The 19081-nt window shown below is 43.3% G+C and overlaps 1 protein-coding gene across 1 annotated transcript in view; it reads right to left on the bottom strand.

Moving 5' to 3' along the window:
- oxr1a (oxidation resistance 1a) overlaps positions 1-19081 on the bottom strand; it is a 330399-nt gene extending 311318 nt beyond the window's left edge. Inside the window, exon 1 of the mRNA XM_057833157.1 lies at positions 18935-19081. The gene's annotated coding sequence lies outside the window, so the exon portion shown is untranslated. The remainder of the gene's footprint in view (positions 1-18934) is intronic.

Here is a 19081-nt window from a genome sequence, read left to right as displayed (position 1 = left end):
ACCATATAATCATTAAAAGCCCTAGCTCCATTGACAAATGACATGAAATACATTAGACTTGACAGTGGATGTTAGCAAGAACAAAAGATTTTGAATTGAAAATTTCGTAACTCACCTTTCCAAGCACAAGATAGATTCTTGCCGAATTTTCGTGGACGAGGACCTGTTTCACCCAACCAGCAACGAAGTATTTATAAGCCTCCAAGCTCTTAAAGTTTTTCAAACTTTCGTGAGAATAGGCTGATTTTGTGTGAACAAGATAGTTGTAAATATCAGGGTAGCTAGCAGATGTCAGGCAAATACGGCGAAGACAGCGGGTCGAAAAACATCGATTTAGGCATCAAATATGGATCTGGCGAATGGATAAACTGAAGCTTTTCCACATAACGCCTTTTATGCAACGCATCCAGTGAGTTTACGGCATCCGAAAGCACCGGGTCTTCCATGAAATGCATTATAAATTGCTCGATCAATTGAGACCATTGATAATACAGACACAAAATGACGGACAAAGGGGCGGAACAATCACGTGATTTTGTGACGTCGGTGGGTAGGGTCTATACAGTGCCTTGCAAAAGTATTCGGCCCCCTTGAACCTTGCAACCTTTCACCACATTTCAGGCTTCAAACATAAAGATATAAAATTTTAATTTTTTGTCTAGAATCAACAACAAGTGGGACACAATCATGAAGTGGAACAACATTTATTGGATAATTTAAACTTTTTTAACAAATAAAAAAACTGAAAAGTGGGGCGTGCAATATTATTCGGCCCCCTTGCGTTAATACTTTGTAGCGCCACCTTTTGCTCCAATTACAGCTGCAAGTCGCTTGGGGTATGTTTCTATCAGTTTTGCACATCGAGAGACTGACATTCTTGCCCATTCTTCCTTGCAAAACAGCTCGAGCTCAGTGAGGTTGGATGGAGAGTGTTTGTGAACAGCAGTCTTCAGCTCTTTCCACAGATTCTCGATTGGATTCAGGTCTGGACTTTGACTTGGCCATTCTAACACCTGGATACGTTTATTTTTGAACCATTCCATTGTAGATTTGGCTTTATGTTTTGGATCATTGTCCTGTTGGAAGATAAATCTCCGTCCCAGTCTCAGGTCTTGTGCAGATACCAACAGGTTTTCTTCCAGAATGTTCCTGTATTTGGCTGCATCCATCTTCCCGTCAATTTTAACCATCTTCCCTGTCCCTGCTGAAGAAAAGCAGGCCCAAACCATGATGCTGCCACCACCATGTTTGACAGTGGGGATGGTGTGTTCAGGGTGATGAGCTGTGTTGCTTTTACGCCAAACATATCGTTTTGCATTGTGGCCAAAAAGTTCAATTTTGGTTTCATCTGACCAGAGCACCTTCTTCCACATGTTTGGTGTGTCTCCCAGGTGGCTTGTGGCAAACTTTAAACGAGACTTTTTATGGATATCTTTGAGAAATGGCTTTCTTCTTGCCACTCTTCCATAAAGGCCAGATTTGTGCAGTGATTGTTGTCCTATAGACAGACTCTCCCACCTCAGCTGTAGATCTCTGCAGTTCATCCAGAGTGATCATGGGCCTCTTGGCTGCATCTCTGATCAGTTTTCTCCTTGTTTGAGAAGAAAGTTTGGAAGGACGGTCGGGTCTTGGTAGATTTGCAGTGATCTGATGCTCCTTCCATTTCAATATGATGGCTTGCACAGTGCTCCTTGAGATGTTTAAAGCTTGGGAAATCTTTTTGTATCCAAATCCGGCTTTAAACTTCTCCACAACAGTATCTCGAACCTGCCTGGTGTGTTCCTTGGTTTTCATAATGCTCTCTGCACTTTAAACAGAACCCTGAGACTATCACAGAGCAGGTGCATTTATACGGAGACTTGATTACACACAGGTGGATTCTATTGATCATCATCGGTCATTTAGGACAACATTGGATCATTCAGAGATCCTCACTGAACTTCTGGAGTGAGTTTGCTGCACTGAAAGTAAAGGGGCCGAATAATATTGCACGCCCCACTTTTCAGTTTTTTATTTGTTAAAAAAGTTTAAATTATCCAATAAATGTTGCTCCACTTCACGTTTGTGTCCCACTTGTTGTTGGTTCTTGACAAAAAAATTTAATTTTATATCTTTATGTTTGAAGCCTGAAATGTGGCGAAAGGTTGCAAGATTCAAGGGGGCCGAATACTTTTGCAAGGCACTGTATATATAGATATACTATATATAATGGGACAAAAAAAAAAAAAAAAACTAAGAATATTTTTACACAAAAAGTGTGTGTTAACTACGGGTTAACAATGAAAAATGCGATTAAAAATGTTGTAGTAGTAATATATATACAAGTAGTGTAACGGCACACTAAAATTTAATTTCGGTTTGGCTTGGTTTTTTAAGTGCTCGGTTCGGTTAATTTTCAGTACTAAAAAGGCAGGTGAAAAAATACTTATAATGCTTTTATTTTTGAAAATGTAGACCAATAGAAGTTGTGTAAATAAACAAAATTGACCCTTTTTGGGTGATATTTTAAATAAATTAGTCTGCGTTCATAAAATCAAAACATAAATTCAAATTTATTTTTAACAATTATAAAATATTATAATTACAAATAAACAAGCATAACTGGAAGCTTTGAAGCCTTAGCAGCAATAATCTGAACATAACAAAGGGAATTATATAATTTTAGTTTTTTTGATACAGGGATATTTGATAGAGAGACATTGCCACATTTTCTACAGAAAGATCATATCTGGTTGCAGTGACAATATCTATCTGCTTTACTTATGTGCAGATTCAACATTCATTGCTGAATTGTGCTATATTAAGTGGGTTATCTGTGCAGCAGCGTCAATATAACTTTGGATGTTTCCAGTTGCCTCTGTCTATTGCAGGAGTGTCCAAACTTTTTGCAAAGGGGACCAGATTTAGTGTGGTAAAAATTTGGGGGGCCGACCTCAGCTTGCATCCTTTACGTAGAACGATATTTACGTAGAACGATATATTCAAGCAAATTTTAGCAAGCCATTCTGTTTGTCACATTTGCTTTGTCATTATTTTTAATTAATAATTTCAACAATCTCGCAACTACCCTTTGTGGCGTTCTCCTTCGACTTTTGGGCTCTTGCGAAATACTGCTGCTGTAAAATCAAACTCGCTTCAAGTTGCTTCAATTTCTCGCTACGCATCTTCCCTGTAATCTTGTTGTACACATCAGCGTGTCTTGTTTGGTAATATTGCCTCACGTTGAACTCTTTAAAAACAGCGACTGCCTCTTTGTAAATGAGGCAGACACAGTTGTTGCGTATTTTAGTGAAGAAATAGTCCAATTTCCACCTATCCTTGACAGGTCGGCTGTCGCAGTCAACTTTCTTTTTTTTGTTGATTGTCGCCATTTTAGAGAATTGGGAGTAAAGGGTCACACGGGGTAATGTTGCTTAGAGTGCTGCTGCCTTTTAGTGGGTAAAGGAGTAGCAGCATTTAAGGTGTAAGCTACTTCATATGCTGGTAGCAGTACTGCTGACCAATTTATTAAGTCTGTATGCGGGCCAGACGTTATTGATTTTATGACAGAGGCTGGGGGCCGGATGAAATTTGATCACGGGCCGCATTTGGCCCTCGGGCCGGACTTTGGACATGTCTGGTCTATTGGTAAGTTTAACAGAGAACCCATAAAGTGTTCCCTGCGCTGCCATGGGTTGTAGCTTTTCCCGGCGAACGCAGCCTGGGCTGGGCATCAATTGCCACACGAAAGGATCGTATGTCGAGGTACTGTATAAGTGAACCGAATGAAAACCGTAAAACCGAAACGGTTTAATACATCCACGTGAACTATTAAACCTATAATATTTATAATAGATTTAACTGAACCACAAATAACATAGTCAACGAGGAAAAGGGCAATTTCCCCGGCCACTTTAGCTGTATTTCTCTGATGACCAAAAACATGGATGTGTTTAATTAGGTAAACTTTTCATCTCATTCTTTTTAATTTGTAATTTATGTTGGCAAAAATAATGTAAAATCATCTAAATTTTCAAATTGCATGGTGTCATTGAACCCAACATGCCAACATGTAAAATTGCAACAAAAAAAGTTAAGATAAGAAAGACAAGCACTGCCCAAAACAAGGTCAATAGCTACCGGTATTTTGAGTTTAGTTTGCTCGTATCATTAATCACTTCTGGTAGTTCTCTAAGACCCGCTAAGACTTTAGCATTTACAGTATATTTGAAATACAAAATGCGGCAAAAAGATCAATTAATGACTTCACAGGTTTTAAACCCCCAGCTTAGTCCACATCCATTACATCAAACTGAACAATTTACCAACCACATAATTCCTTTGGTGACTACTCTTGCTCACAACCACTGATGGACCCGTTACACAGAGGTCAAACCACAACAGTTAAATTTTCAACCAGTTAACTCGACATCATTTAAGAGTATGAAATTATACCTCATTCAAGCAGAAAAAAAGATCAGTTGTGTTTTGTGTGTGTATCTGGGTGCATATGTGCATCTACAAGTACAAGTCGGGCTCCAGACTAACATTTTTTACTAGGAACACAGTGGCCCCTAACTTGAAATTTTAGGGGTGCAAGCAGAAGACTTAAGGGCGCACAATGTAAATCAACATGCGTTTTTTCTCTAATTTTCACTGTTTAACCAATAAATACTTTTAAAATAATACTTTTATAATAAATGCATAAATTAAGCAATAAATGCTGCTTTCACAAGCAGTTGCAATACGACAGAGAAAGTCTTATATCGTTACTTGGGATGTTACAATCGTTGCGCAGTTGAGCAGTCATCACTTGGAAAATAACTAATATAAACATGGTGTGGCTCGGGGTATATTTCCTGGAAGTAAAAACCACAATCGGAGACAACCAGGGGGGCGTGTGCATAACAGTGGCCGAGACAGGCGGAGCCTCTCTGGGCGCCCGTTTCATGAGTAACACTCTGCTGGAAGTGGCGATAATTTGACGGAAGATAAAAATACAATGTGGTCATGGTGAGGCAACCAAAGTCTCAATTTTCAAGTCATCTGGTGAAAATTCTTCTGGTTTTAATATCGCAATATATCGCAAACTCCCAAGAAGTTGCAATGTCAGGTTTTTTTCCAATATCATAACACCCTACAGAAAACAACTGTTAGGGCCTCTACGCCCTGAGCCCGCTCATCCTCCAACTCCCAGTGTGTGTGGGTGTGTCAACATTCTGATTACAGGATTGGACAGTTGAGTGGACCTACGACCAGGTGCGGACATTCATCATCCACAACACACTTAAAGTAAGTACGACAGGATAAAAAAAGTCTTAAATAGCATTATTATGTGAATTAGAATCATATTTTGAGATGACCCCCCATGAGTCATCACCTTATCGTGGTGGAGGGGTTTGCGTGTCTCAATGATCCTAGGAGCTATGTTGTCTGGGGCTTTAAGCCCCTGGTAGGGTCACCCATGGCAAACAGGTCCTAGGTGAGAGGCCAGACAAAGTATGGCTCAAAAAGACCCCTTATGATGAGCAAGATTATTGAACCCCAGTTTCCCTTGCCCGGACGCGGGTTACCGGGGCCCCCCTCTGGAGCCAGGCCTGGAGGTGGGGCTCGAAGGCAAGCGTCTGGTGGCCGGGCCTGTCCCCATGGGGCCCGGCCGGGCTCAGCCCGAAAAGGCAACGTGGGTTCCCCTTCCCATGGGCTCACCACCTGTGGGAGGGGCCAAAGGGGTCGGGTGCGTAGGGAGTTGGGCGGCAGCCAAAGGCGGGGGCCTTGGCGGTCCGACCCCCAGCTGCTGAAGCTAACTCTTGGGACATGGAATGTCACCTCTCTGGCAGGGAAGGAGCCTGAGCTGGTGTGTGAGGCAGGGAAGTTCCGACTAGATATAGTCGGACTCTCCTCCACACACAGCTTGGGTTCTGGTACCAATCCTCTCGAGAGGGGTTGGACTCTCTTCCACTCTGGAGTTGCCCATGGTGAGAGGCGCCGGGCAGGTGTGGGCATACTTATTGCCCCCCGGCTTGGCGCCTGTACGTTGGGGTTTACCCCGGTAGACGAGAGGGTAGCCTCCCTCCGCCTTCGGGTGGGGGGACGGGTTCTAACTGTTGTTTGTGCTTATGCACCGAACAGCAGTTCAGAATACCCACCCTTTTTGGAGTCCTTGGAGGGTGTGCTAGAGAGCACCCCCTCTGGGGACTCCCTCGTTCTACTGGGGGACTTCAACGCTCACGTGGGCAATGACAGTGAGACCTGGAGGGGCGTGATTGGGAGGAACGGCCCCCCCGATCAGAACCCGAGTGGTGTTCTGTTATTGGACTTCTGTGCTCGTCACGGTTTGTCTATAACGAACACCATGTTCAAACATAGGGGTGTCCATATGTGCACTTGGCACCAGGACACCCTAGGCCGCAGTTCGATGATCGACTTCGTAATCGTGTCATCGGACTTGCGGCCGCATGTTTTGGACACTCGGGTGAAGAGAGGGGCGGAGCTGTCAACCGATCACCACCTGGTGGTGTGTTGGCTCCGATGGCGGGGGAAGATGCTGGCCAGACCTGGCAGGCCCAAACGTATTGTGAGGGTCTGCTGGGAACGTCTGGCAGAATCCCCTGTCAGAAAGAGTTTCAACACCCACCTCCGGCAGAACTTCTCCCTTGTCCCGGGGGAGGTGGGGGACATTGAGTCCGAGTGGGCCATGTTCCGCACCTCCATTGTTGAGGCGGCCGATCAGAGCTGTGGCCGTAAGGTGGTTGGTGCCTGTCGTGGCGGCAATCCCCGAACCCGCTGGTGGACACCAGCGGTAAGGGATGCCGTCAAGCTGAAGAAGGAGGCCTATCGGGCCTTTTTGGCCTGTGGGACTCCGGAGGCAGCTGACAGGTACCGGCTGGCCAAGCGGACTGCGGCCTCGGCAGTCGCCGAGGCAAAAACTCGGACATGGGAGGAGTTCGGTGAGGCCATGGAAAACGACTTCCGGATGGCTTCGAGGAAATTCTGGTCCACCATCCGGCGTCTGAGGAGAGGAAAGCAGTGCACTATTAACACTGTGTATAGTGAAGACGGTGTACTGCTGACCTCGACTCGGGACGTCGTGAGTCGGTGGAGAGAATACTTCGAAGCCCTCCTCAATTCCACCGACACGCCTTCCTTTGAGGAAGCAGAGTCTGGGGACTCTGAGGTGGGCTCTTCGATCTCTGGGGTTGAAGTCACTGAGGCGGTTGGTAAGCTCCTCGGTGGCAAGGCCCCGGGGGTGGATGAGATCCGCCCGGAGTTCCTAAAGGCTCTGGATGTTGTAGGGCTGTCATGGCTGACACGCCTCTACAACATCGCGTGGACATCGGGGACAGTGCCTCTGGATTGGCAGACCGGGGTGGTGGTCCCCCTTTTTAAAAAGGGGGACCGGAGGGTGTGTTCCAATTATAGAGGAATCACACTCCTCAGCCTCCCCGGTAAAGTCTATTCAGGGGTGCTGGAGAGGAGGGTCCGTCGGGAAGTCGAATCTCGGATTCAGGAGGAGCAGTGTGGTTTTCGTCCCGGCCGTGGAACAGTGGACCAGCTCTACACCCTCAGCAGGGTCCTCGAGGGTGCATGGGAGTTCGCCCAACCAGTCTACATGTGTTTTGTGGATTTGGAGAAGGCGTTCGACCGTGTGCCTAGGGGAATCCTGTGGAGGGTGCTCCGGGAGTACGGGGTACCGAGCCCCTTGGTAAGGGCTGTTCGGTCCCTGTACGACCGGTGTCAGAGTCTGGTCCGCATTGCCGGCAGTAAGTCGAATTCGTTCCCAGTGAGGGTTGGACTCCGCCAAGGCTGCCCTTTGTCACCGATTTTGTTCATAACTTTTATGGACAGAATTTCTAGGCGCAGCCGAAGCGTTGAGGGGGTCCGGTTTGGTGACCTCAGCATTGAATCTCTGCTTTTTGCAGATGATTTAGTGCTGTTGGCTTCATCAAGCCGTGACCTCCAACTCTCACTGGAGCGGTTCGCAGCTGAGTGTGAAGCGGTTGGGATGAAGATCAGCACCTCCAAATCCGAGACCATGGTCCTCAGTCGGAAAAGGGTGGAGTGCCCTCTCCGGGTCGGGGATGAGATCCTGCCCCAAGTGGAGGAGTTCAAGTATCTTGGGGTCTTGTTCACGAGTGACGGTAGGAGGGAGCGGGAGATCGACAGGCGAATCGGTGCGGCGTCTGCAGTAATGCGGACGCTGCACCGGTCCGTAGTGGTGAAGAAGGAGCTGAGCCGAAAGGCAAAGCTCTCGATTTACCAGTCGATCTACGTTCCTGCCCTCACCTATGGTCACGAGCTTTGGGTCGTGACCGAAAGAACAAGATCCCGGATACAAGCGGCCGAAATGAGTTTCCTCCGCAGGGTGTCCGGGCTCTCCCTTAGAGATAGGGTGAGAAGCTCGGTCATCCGGGAGGGACTCGGCGTCGAGCCGCTACTCCTCCGCGTAGAGAGGAGCCAGCTGAGGTGGCTCGGGCATCTGGTTCGGATGCCTCCCGGACGCCTCCCTGGAGAGGTGTTCCGGGCATGTCCCACCGGCGGGAGGCCCCGGGGACGACCCAGGACACGCTGGAGAGACTATGTCTCTCGGCTGGCCCGGGAACGCCTTGGGATCCCGCCGGAGGAGCTGGTTGAAGTGGCTGGGGAGAGGGAAGTCTGGGCTTCCCTGTTAAAGCTGCTGCCCCCGCGACCCGACCCCGGAACAAGCGGAAGATAATGGATGGATGGATGGATTTTGAGATGATTTGACTATGTACAACAGTTTGTCAAAGCGCAGATGACGAGAAATTAGTCTTTTAATCTGCCGTTTAGCCACGCGTACCATTGTAGGTCTCTAGCGTCCCCAACAGGAGGATGACGTCGGCAGGGTCATGGTTTCATCTGATTTACAATTCAACCCTTTGAGGGGGAATTATTCAGAACAAGGAAAGTGCGACGAAGAGAGCCGCAAAATGTCATTGTGTCAGTCTCTGTACTCCAATATTTTTAGAGGATATTCTTTTTATCGAAGTATTTTTCCCCAATTGCTAAATAAATGTTATGGTCATGACAAATAAGTCTTGCGCTAAATGGAATATGAAATAACAAAAATGCATTTATTCAGTACGACATGGCAAAATGACTCCATAATGGTCAAAACTATCGACTTCACCTTTACTGTTGCACCCTCGAACGATATTTTATGCCACTGTAGTTAGTCAGGCTTTTGTCTTTTCCCAGCCCCGGCTTCAGAGAATGTAAACAAACCAACAGGCGTTAAAGCTAGCAGACATGCTATCCCAAACCGAGTGACGTCTCAGTCTTATTTTGGCTTTTCGAAGCGAAAAATCACAAAAAACTAGCTCAGATCAATTCACACTACGGTGGGGTTGTTGATTGTCTTCGCCGATCGGCAACCCGCCCGGTGGCGAGCAAGTTACAGCTCGTTGCCCTGCTATGGACAAGAGAGCTCGCCGGGGAAGCAGCTGCAGAGTACCGCCAAACAAACCAGCTGATATTGGAGGAGTGCGTAGCTGCCACATGGTCAACACAAATATGGTGTAAAATAATGGTTTACTACACGGCGAAGACGTAAGCAGAGAGCGGCGTGCAGTTGTTGTGCAGCTAACATGGCAGGATGTGTCTGAGGAGAACTGTTCTACATTTCCTTCCATGATCAAACGCAAGTAAATAGTCTTTTATTTAAAGAAAGTTTGTAGTGTTTACTTTGAAATCGCTGTACTCACAGCCATTTTTAACACAAAGTTCCAATTTCTGATGGGGTTGAAATTTTTTTTGAATGAATGAATGAATTTATTGTCATTGTCATCATCATCAAAATCATTGACAGTTTCAGAGTGTGGAATTTTACCCGAAAGGAGAGACGGGAAAAGCAGATGCTTATCGATACCCGTCCCCCATCAGCCAGGGACGCACAGACAGCATATTTGTGTTACAGTCCAGTCATAATCTTCACATTTCGTTCAAAAGTCATTGATTGCCATGGATTTTCACATATTGTCAATTCAAGTGGGTTCATTGTATCAGTTGATGTCCAAACGTGAAGGTGTTGGCCGGACATGGCCGCTGGCTTGGTGTAGGTCTCATCGTAGAAAATATTTTATCCAGAGAGCTCAATATCCACAAGCTCCATTGTGTAGCAGGTCAAACACGACACTCTTGTTGCAGTGGAAGCTCAGTAATGCGATTTTGCTGGAGGGCATATCTTAAGAGCAACTGTTATGTCTTATTCTCTGACAAATATGGCAACACCCCACCCCCTCCCTTAGATGTCCGATTCATTTGGGCAATGTTGTATCCGTGCAATTTAAAGTCAGTTCCTTTGTTGACATTGAGCCAGGTTTCAGAGACGGCAATAACATCAAACTTGTTTTTGAAGCTCTGTAGAAATTCTTTAATGTTTTCAAAATTTTTGTATAGACTCCTGGCATTGAAGTGGATTAGTTTTACCTTACCGCCCGCATCCATAGAATTGTTGTACTGTTCTGTTGTGTAGTACTTACAGTTGTTCGACATGTTATTGTAAAAGTTGAGGTCAGGATCAAGATTATCAATTGGGTCATCATGGAACTCATCAATCTGGTCATCCAGAAAGGTGGTGATAGGTGTCATCGTTAATTTTCGAATGGGGTCAACTCTCCCAAGCTTCGCACGACTCTTATCTTCATGTCTTGCAACTTGACAAGGATTTTGCAATCAGAGACCCAGGTGCTGGTAATTTTCCCCTCTTTTTTGAGCTGACGTGCTTTTTTCGCTATTTGAGCATTTCGGCGAGTCAGGTTGTCATTCAGAAAGATCTTCGTTCCCTTCAGGCGGTGGCGCTGGTCAAGCAGGGCAACCTTGCTCTTGTGGTCCGCCAACTTCACGACCACCGTCGCTGGTCCTCTCCCCCCAGCTGGGAGCAGAAAGCAGTGACGGATGTCCTCCGGGTCCACTTTTATTCCAAATTCTTGTAGTTTGTCAATTGCCTGTTGAGCCACAGGTGGGCCAGCGGCCTCGGCATATGATCTGGGCGCCAGTTGTAATCCAAAATTTATCCAAAATTTGACAGAACACCGGGCACACGAAGAGGGCAATAAGCCGAGTATAGCGCTCTCCCAGCGGGTGGGGGTTGGGGGGGGGTGCGACAAGCCAGCGGTCATCGGCCGAGGGGCATTTTCGGTTGACAATCAGCCACTAAATTCAAGCAACCTCTGTACTAAAGCATGTGCCATGATCCCAGTATTTGACATAATACAAAATACGATGTTTACTAGGGGTGCACGATATCCATTTTTTGAAACCAATACCGATATAGATAACTTCCTGCTCCTCAAAGCCGATACCAATATCGATAACCGATAATAAATATATAATTTCTTAATGTATATTTAACTGAGTTTTTGAACACCTGGAGGTTAAAAAAAAAAAAAAAACTTCTGTACTGTACTGGTGGACACAACATAGATTTGCCTTTGACCTAACCATTTTTTTATGATGACATGAACATTATTATAATGAACAAAACAAAGACAAAGAACAAAGAACAGTCTCGACTTCGAATAAAGTGCCAATATTTATTTTTTCAAATATAATTTGAGTCAATCACAATCAATTAGTCAATGCCATTGAAGATGTGTTCCCTGAACGATGAGCACTGAACTAAGTCAAACCCAACAGGTATTGTGCCTTGTCATCAGATAAAAACATTTGGTGCTACAGGAGAGGATACTGTTGTGGTCTTGGTCCATGAAACAACTTTCATAACCTGGCAATTATAGGACAGCAAGCCTATCAATAACCAAAAGCTTCTCAATAACTTACTAACTTATGACTAACACTGTAAAATGTAAACATTATATGGTAAGGTTCATCACTCATTCCTCATTATCAAAAATATGGTCGAACAAAAACGATTAATGGCTTGCCTTATTACAATCCATATAAACGGCAGTGAGTGAAACCATTTTCAATAAAGCATGAAGTTTCTTCTCTGCACAGTACGAAATCCTTGTCCAGCCACTGCACCATCATACCAAGCATGCTGACAGGACTAACATTACACTTCCATATGTCCGTGGTGAAACTTTCGTGCTATGCATGGTTGCCGATCAAAGTATGGAAGCGTGTGGCAATCTCATCATATTTTGCCGGTAAACATTCATCTGGAAAGTGGCGACTGCCTGGAATGAACCTGGGCTCCAAATGATGAAGTAGCCGCCTGAATCCTATGTCTTCGACGAGGGAAAAGGGTTGGTTGTCTAGCGCCATCATTTCTGTGATCATGTTTGAGATCGCTATAGCCCTCTTTCTGAAACTTTTCAAAGGCCGCATTAAATGGTACAACCCCGGCTTTCTTAGCTGGCTTTGGAATTGGATGGGCAGCTTCATTCGCAGCTTGCGCGTCCTCGTACTCTTTTAAAACACCATCGACGCGATTGTGATCTTTTAAGTGTCTTATTCATCTGTGTTGTAGCTCTACACTTTTTTTTCCTCCTCTTGCAATTCGGTTTTGCATTTGTTACAAATTGCGAGTGAAGCATTTTCCACTGACAACTTTAAAAAATCCCAAATTACCGACCCCGTGCTTTTTTTTTAAGCAGACTGCCATCGTTTAAGCATTAAGTCACAGAAGGGAGCGCTTGATTTGTGGCACAACTCCCTCTTCTTCTCCCACACACAGTCACTGGTACATTGGACTGGCAATTCAGGAGTGGAAACGAACGCACACATCCCAATCCACGAACACCGTGCCAAAATAATTATACTGTATATTATCGAGCCTATTAATAATGTTATTGTATTTATTAGGATGAGGTCATAATACCTATTATTGGCCTGATAATTATTGGACCAATAATTATCGTGTACCTATAATGTTTACTCACTTCCTCGTAAGTCCAATGGTCCCACAGTTGTAGGGCTTGTTTTGACCAATACACGCAGAGAACGGGAACCTTTTGAAACCCAAAAAGGCTCACACGCCTCTCCCTGGTGCGGCAACAATTTTCTGCAGCCGTTTGGCTGGCGTGATGTGAAAAATAAACAAATTAATTCGCAAAATCAGCTGAATCCGCAGTCCATCAGCATGCTATAAAGCAATGCTGTATTGTGAGATGTTGACCCAGGTGACGTCATATTCGCATCCGTCCTAAACCCGAGACTGAAGCCGGAAATCACTCATTTTCATGGCGCGGGATTCAAAAATTGAATATATAAAACGACCGCTTCCACACATATCCAAGCGGTTCATTTCATTCAGGAGCATAAAACAGCGTGAAATATGAAATAAACATGCTTTTTGGTGTCATACGCACTTTAAACCAGTCCTTTGCCTCACTTCATCACCAAATCAATGACTCAAATCTATGAGTTTTTGAATCCAGCCTTATCCAGCTTCTAGTATCCAGAGACTCCTCGATCGAGCTTAATTTGCTTTTTTGTTTCCCAGATGTAGTACTACTGCCTGCTTCCCTGCCTGCTTCTCCAGGCACATACTGTCATGCCCTCAAAATCTTCAATAAATGTTGGTTACAAATGCTAATTTGCCCCACTTTCTGCGTTTGGGTCCCCCGTTCATCCAGAACCATAACAACAACATAATGAATATATTAACTCTCCTAAACCACCATGAATTAGGCCTTCACAATATATCGTTTGAATATAGCCATCACGATGTGCACATGCGCAGTAGTCCTATCGCAGAATGTGAGATTTTTTTTTTTTTTTTTGAACACGTAAAGTTTTGGTTTGCGTCATAAAAGCAGGAAGTGTGCAGAGACATGGCTTCCTATATCCTTTTTATATACAGAAATCTTCATCATTCACAGCTTGGATTAAACGGTATTATATGAATAGGAATGAATTTTGCAATTTTTTGCACTTTCAGTTCTTAAAAAAAAAGAATTATAACTAACTAAATAAATACAACTGAAGTAAATTGAAGCACCTTAAATGTATTATGCAACAATAAAAAATTATAGAAACTAAGATAACATTTTTATAATGAAGAATATGATAAATTGTTTAAAGAATATAAAATAAAGGGAAAAAATAATAAAAGGATAAATGAGAAAAATAAGGGGGAAACTTGGAAAAACAATTTAATAAAATACTGAATGCAATACAAAAACTTCTAGTTTTAATATTGCAATATACGTTTTAATATTGCAATATACAGTATATCGCAATATATTGCAACCCCCCAAAAAGTCGCAGTGTAAGTTATTTCCAATTTCGTTCAGCCCTGCCATGAATGCTCACAATGAATGAATGAATCACAATTAAGTGTTAAAATTACACTTGTGTTATTAAATAACACTGACAGTGTCCGATTCACCCAACTGAACATTACGACAATGATTACCACCATCTTTCATGAGAATCACCTAATTGTGAGTTCTCTATCCCATCTCTCTTGACCTATACGAGTAGAATATTCATGAGACTTTGTTTGCCTAAAATTCAAAATGAACTGTTCCCATGGATGGCACAATCATTAAAGACATTTCCAAATTCCCACTAGGGCTGAACAATATTGGGAAAAACTGACATTACAAGGATTCACATTACAATTACATGCGATTTATATTGCGATATTAAAACTAGAAGAATTTTCACCAGACTTGAATAGCTCTGTTTGGGAAGGCTTTGGTTCACATTGTAATCTTTAGAGACATCCCGATCCAATCACATGAACAGAGCTCCGGCCGACTGTGGGTCGGAATCGGGTCAAAAATATATACAGTGGGGCAAATAAGTATTTAGTCAACCACCAATTGTGCAAGTTCTCTTACTTGAAAAGATTAGAGAGGCCTGTAATTGTCAACATGGGTAAACCTCAACCATGAGAGACAGAATGTGAAAAAAAAAACAGAAAATCATATAAAGAATTTATTTCCAAATTAGAGTGGAAAATAAGTATTTGGTCACCTACAAACAAGCAAGATTTCTGGCTGTCAAAGAGGTCTAACTCCTTCTAACAAGGTCTAACAAGGCTCCACTCGTTACCTGTATTAATGGCACCTGTTTTAACTCATTATCTGTATAAAAGACACCTGTCCACAACTATCAGTCACACCCCAAACTCCACTATGGCCAAGACCAAAGAGCTATCGAAGGACACCAGAGACAAAGTTGTAGACCTGCACCAGGCTGGGAAGACTGAATGTGCAATAGGTAAAACGCTTGGTGTAAAGAAATCTACTGTGGGAGCAATTATTAGAAATTGGAAGACATACAAGACCACTGATAATCTCCCTCGATCTGGGGCTACATGCAAGATCTCACCCCGTGGCGTCAAAATGATAACAAGAACGGTGAGCAAAAATCCCAGAACCACACGGGGGGACCTAGTGAATGACTTACAGAGAGCTGGGTCCCCAGTAACAAAGGCTACTATCAGTAACACAATGCGCCGCCAGGGACTCAAATCCTGCACTGCCAGACGTGTCCACCTGCTGAAGCCAGTACATGTCCAGGCCCGTCTGTGGTTCGCTAGAGAGCATTTGGATGATCTAGAAGAGGACTGGGAGAATGTGTTATGGTCAGATGAAACCAAAATAGCACTTTTTGCTAGATACACAGGTTGTCGTGTTTGGAGGAGAAAGAATACTAAATTGCATCCGAAGAACACCATACCCACTGTGAAGCACGGGGGTGGAAACATCATGCTTTGGGCTGTTTTTCTGCAACGGGACCAGGACGACTGCTCTGTGTAAAGGAAAGAATGAATGGGGCCATGTATTGAGAGATTTTGAGTGAAAATCTCCTTCCATCAGAAAGGGCATTGAAGATGAGACATGGCTGGGTCTTTCAGCATGACAATGATCCCATACACACAGCCAGGGCAACAAAGGAGTGGCTTCGTAAGAAGCATTTCAAGGTCCTGGAGTGGCCCAGCCAGTCTCCAGATCTCAACCCCATAGAAAATCTGTGGAGGGAGTTGAAAGTCCGTGTTGCCCAACCACAGCCACAAAACATCACTGCTCTATAGGAGATCTGCATGGAGGAATGGGCCAAAATACCAGCAACAATGTGTGAAAAGCTTGTGAAGAGTTACAGAAAACGTTTGGCCCCCGTTATTGCCAACAAAGGGTACATAACAAAGTATTGAGATGAAATTTTGGTATTGACCAAATACTTATTTTCCACCATGATTTGCAAATAAATTCTTTAAAAATTAAACAATGTGATTTTCTGTTGTTTTTTTGTTTGTTTGTTTGTTTCCACATTCTGTCTCTCATGGTTGAGGTTTACCCATGTTGACAATTACAGGCCTCTCTAAAATTTTCAAGTGGGAAAACTTGCACAATTAGTGGTTGATTAAATACTTATTTGCCCCACTGTATATTAAAAAAAAATATTAATAATTCTGTGCCTCATGCTCGTACAGCGCCACACCCTTCCTCCTGACAAGTAGTACTGCCAAACTGTCCAGTGCAGCTTGAGTTTGATACTTAAAGTTAACGATGATTGGCAGGTTTGTTGCTTTGATCTGGCCAGAGACCGCCCGGTAGCTCGACGATCAAAGGCACAAATGTGTTAATCATTGTTAAGCTTGGTACACAGTCTAAAGTGTGCTATGGCAACTCATTCATTGTGTAAGTGAGAGACTGTTCTCGGCAGCATGAGCATTACAGCAAAAAAAAAAGGGGGAAAAAAAGAAAGACGTAAATACATCCTTAAAGGATTTATAGCATGTCAATAACATGCTATGGCAGGTATTGACTAATCCAATTAGAGATACGTGTATGTCGCCCTCTAGTGGTTGTCCACCATTACTGGGGTGTTAACACACGTATAGCAGCGCAGTGTCAGTCAGTGTAAACAGTAACATTAGCTGCTATTGGTTGAGTACTGCGGGCAGCACACCTCAGCAATACTTCCGGTCGTTTTGCCCGGATTAGTCACTTTTGCATCGAACAGCTTGCATATGGCATGGCTCTTGTTACACTCTATGACTCCGTTTTTGCAGTAAAAGCCAAAATGAGCCCACATTTCCGACTTATAAAGGTGCTCGGGTATCACGTATCTCCATCTTCGCCATGTTGAAACTTTGCTAGTCTGTGGCGCCAAACCTTGCAAGACTACAGTGTGATGAATCAATACAGGATAACTCTCACGAGATGTTGTAACTTCAGCAATTAGCAGATTGCAAGGCAAGGCTGCTATGCGCTGCCAACTAGTGGGCGGGAGTACAAGTGCAGCCACTGTATTGTTTATTTTCACCAAAAACACACATGTAAGGATCGATACAGACGGATTTTGAACTGATACGAGAATTGCGTGAAGTTATATCTCAGAATCGATTTTTTAAAAACACATTTAGTAAACACATTTGGTAAAAAGGAAAACTATAGATTTGTCCAACCCTATTTCAAATATTAAAACATAAATAAATAAACTGAAAAGTGCTCTAGTATATATCACCTATTTAATTAGCCTTTTCTTCATACTAAGTGCGCAATAGTGTCTTCTGTAAGAATTTTGGTGGGTTTAATTAGCATAAATATCATTACAGCAATCAGTTTGTAACAGCATGTGCTCACTGATGATGGCTGGGTGAGGGAGGGATGAATGGATTTCAGATAGAATATGAATAATATGATCATGAAAGTTTTCATTCTAAGTGTCTGGTGTGTGTGTGCGTGTGTGTGTGGGGGGGGTGCGTGTGTGTGTGTGTGCCAGGGGGGTGTAAGCATTCATGTGCACAATAAAATTTTTCTCATACTAAAGTACTTGGATTAGCTTTGTTTGATGCCTACATTTGTTTAACTATCGTACACGTTTAAGTGTAGTAAGGATGGGGGGGTTGAAGTACTTATGAAAATGACAAATACTTTTTCACAGCACTGTATATGCAGTATGAATGTATGGATGTATGGACGGATGACAGATGGATGGATGGAAGCATGCATTTATTGTACAACCAGCCTTATTTTCAGTCATTGTTGCACAGACTGACCCTGGGTGAACTCATTTTATATGAGCATGACAAAGAGAGAGTGGGCAACAACCCTGCTCTGATCTTAGCTCAGCACGCTGATCTTGCAGACCAGCTTCTTCCAGATTATTTTATAAAAATGTGCATCAAGCAATAAATAGGATATAGGTGGTTCCTTCATTTTCCCAATGAGGTAGCTCAGTGTGCACCCAAGTGTCTGTACCTGATTGCAGGTAATTGTGTAATAGGCTTAGCAAAATATGATTCCACAGAAGGGACTTTTGGGCAGACCCTGATGACTCAGTTCATTAAATCTCTTCCTTAGAGCTTGCCAGTTGCTGAGGATTGAAGTTTCTGCACTCCCACATGAACTCATGCTGAATGCATTATGCCATTAGATGCAAAAAAATATTCAGATCCTGGCCAAATGACACCACTAAGTGACAATAATTAAACCGTGTTAAGAATGAGTATTTTAAATAAAATACAACAATATCTCATCCCTTCTAAATACTGTTCTAGCCAATATTCTAAATGTATAGTTGACCCACTAAAAATATTACTTCATATTATTCACACAAAAACAAATTTATGAAATTGATAAACGTGCAATTATTTACGGGAAAAAAATCAGGTCAAAATGTGATGAGGTTATGATGGATGAATGGATGGATGGATTGTCGATATATTCATTCGTCGCCTAGTTTACCGCCATTAAATATCACAATAATATTGCTAATTTGGCTAAAGACAGCCTTTCTGTTATAAATTATTATTTAAAAACAAAAAAGAGGATATTATAATAATAATAGTAAAGCAGCAGATAAACTGAACTTAACTTTGAAAGTCGTACAACTATAATTTACAGTATCCATACATCATTCTGTCTCGTGAGTTGTGAACCTGCCAGCTGCACAGAAACACAACACTTTACAAACATGAAATCTTTATAAGGAAACCGGTGATGACAACACAAGCCAGGGAACGGTATAGGAGACAGCGTTTCGCGGCGGTGGAGATGAGTACTGTACTTACTTTCAGAGGTGAAGGAAATATCATTGGCGTTAAAAATGTTTTTCTCGGTCATTTACTGAACACGTCGGGAATGTACACAGTACACACAGTCAGACATGCGGAGTCATTTGACCTTCTACCAACAGAAAGTACCATCGAAGAGGCAGA

This window comes from Corythoichthys intestinalis, chromosome 4 (genome assembly GCF_030265065.1).
Source record: "Corythoichthys intestinalis isolate RoL2023-P3 chromosome 4, ASM3026506v1, whole genome shotgun sequence".
In the NCBI taxonomy this organism is placed as follows: domain Eukaryota; kingdom Metazoa; phylum Chordata; class Actinopteri; order Syngnathiformes; family Syngnathidae; genus Corythoichthys; species Corythoichthys intestinalis.
The sequence above is the reverse complement of the archived record's forward strand: the minus strand, read 5'-3'. Positions and strand labels throughout refer to the sequence as shown.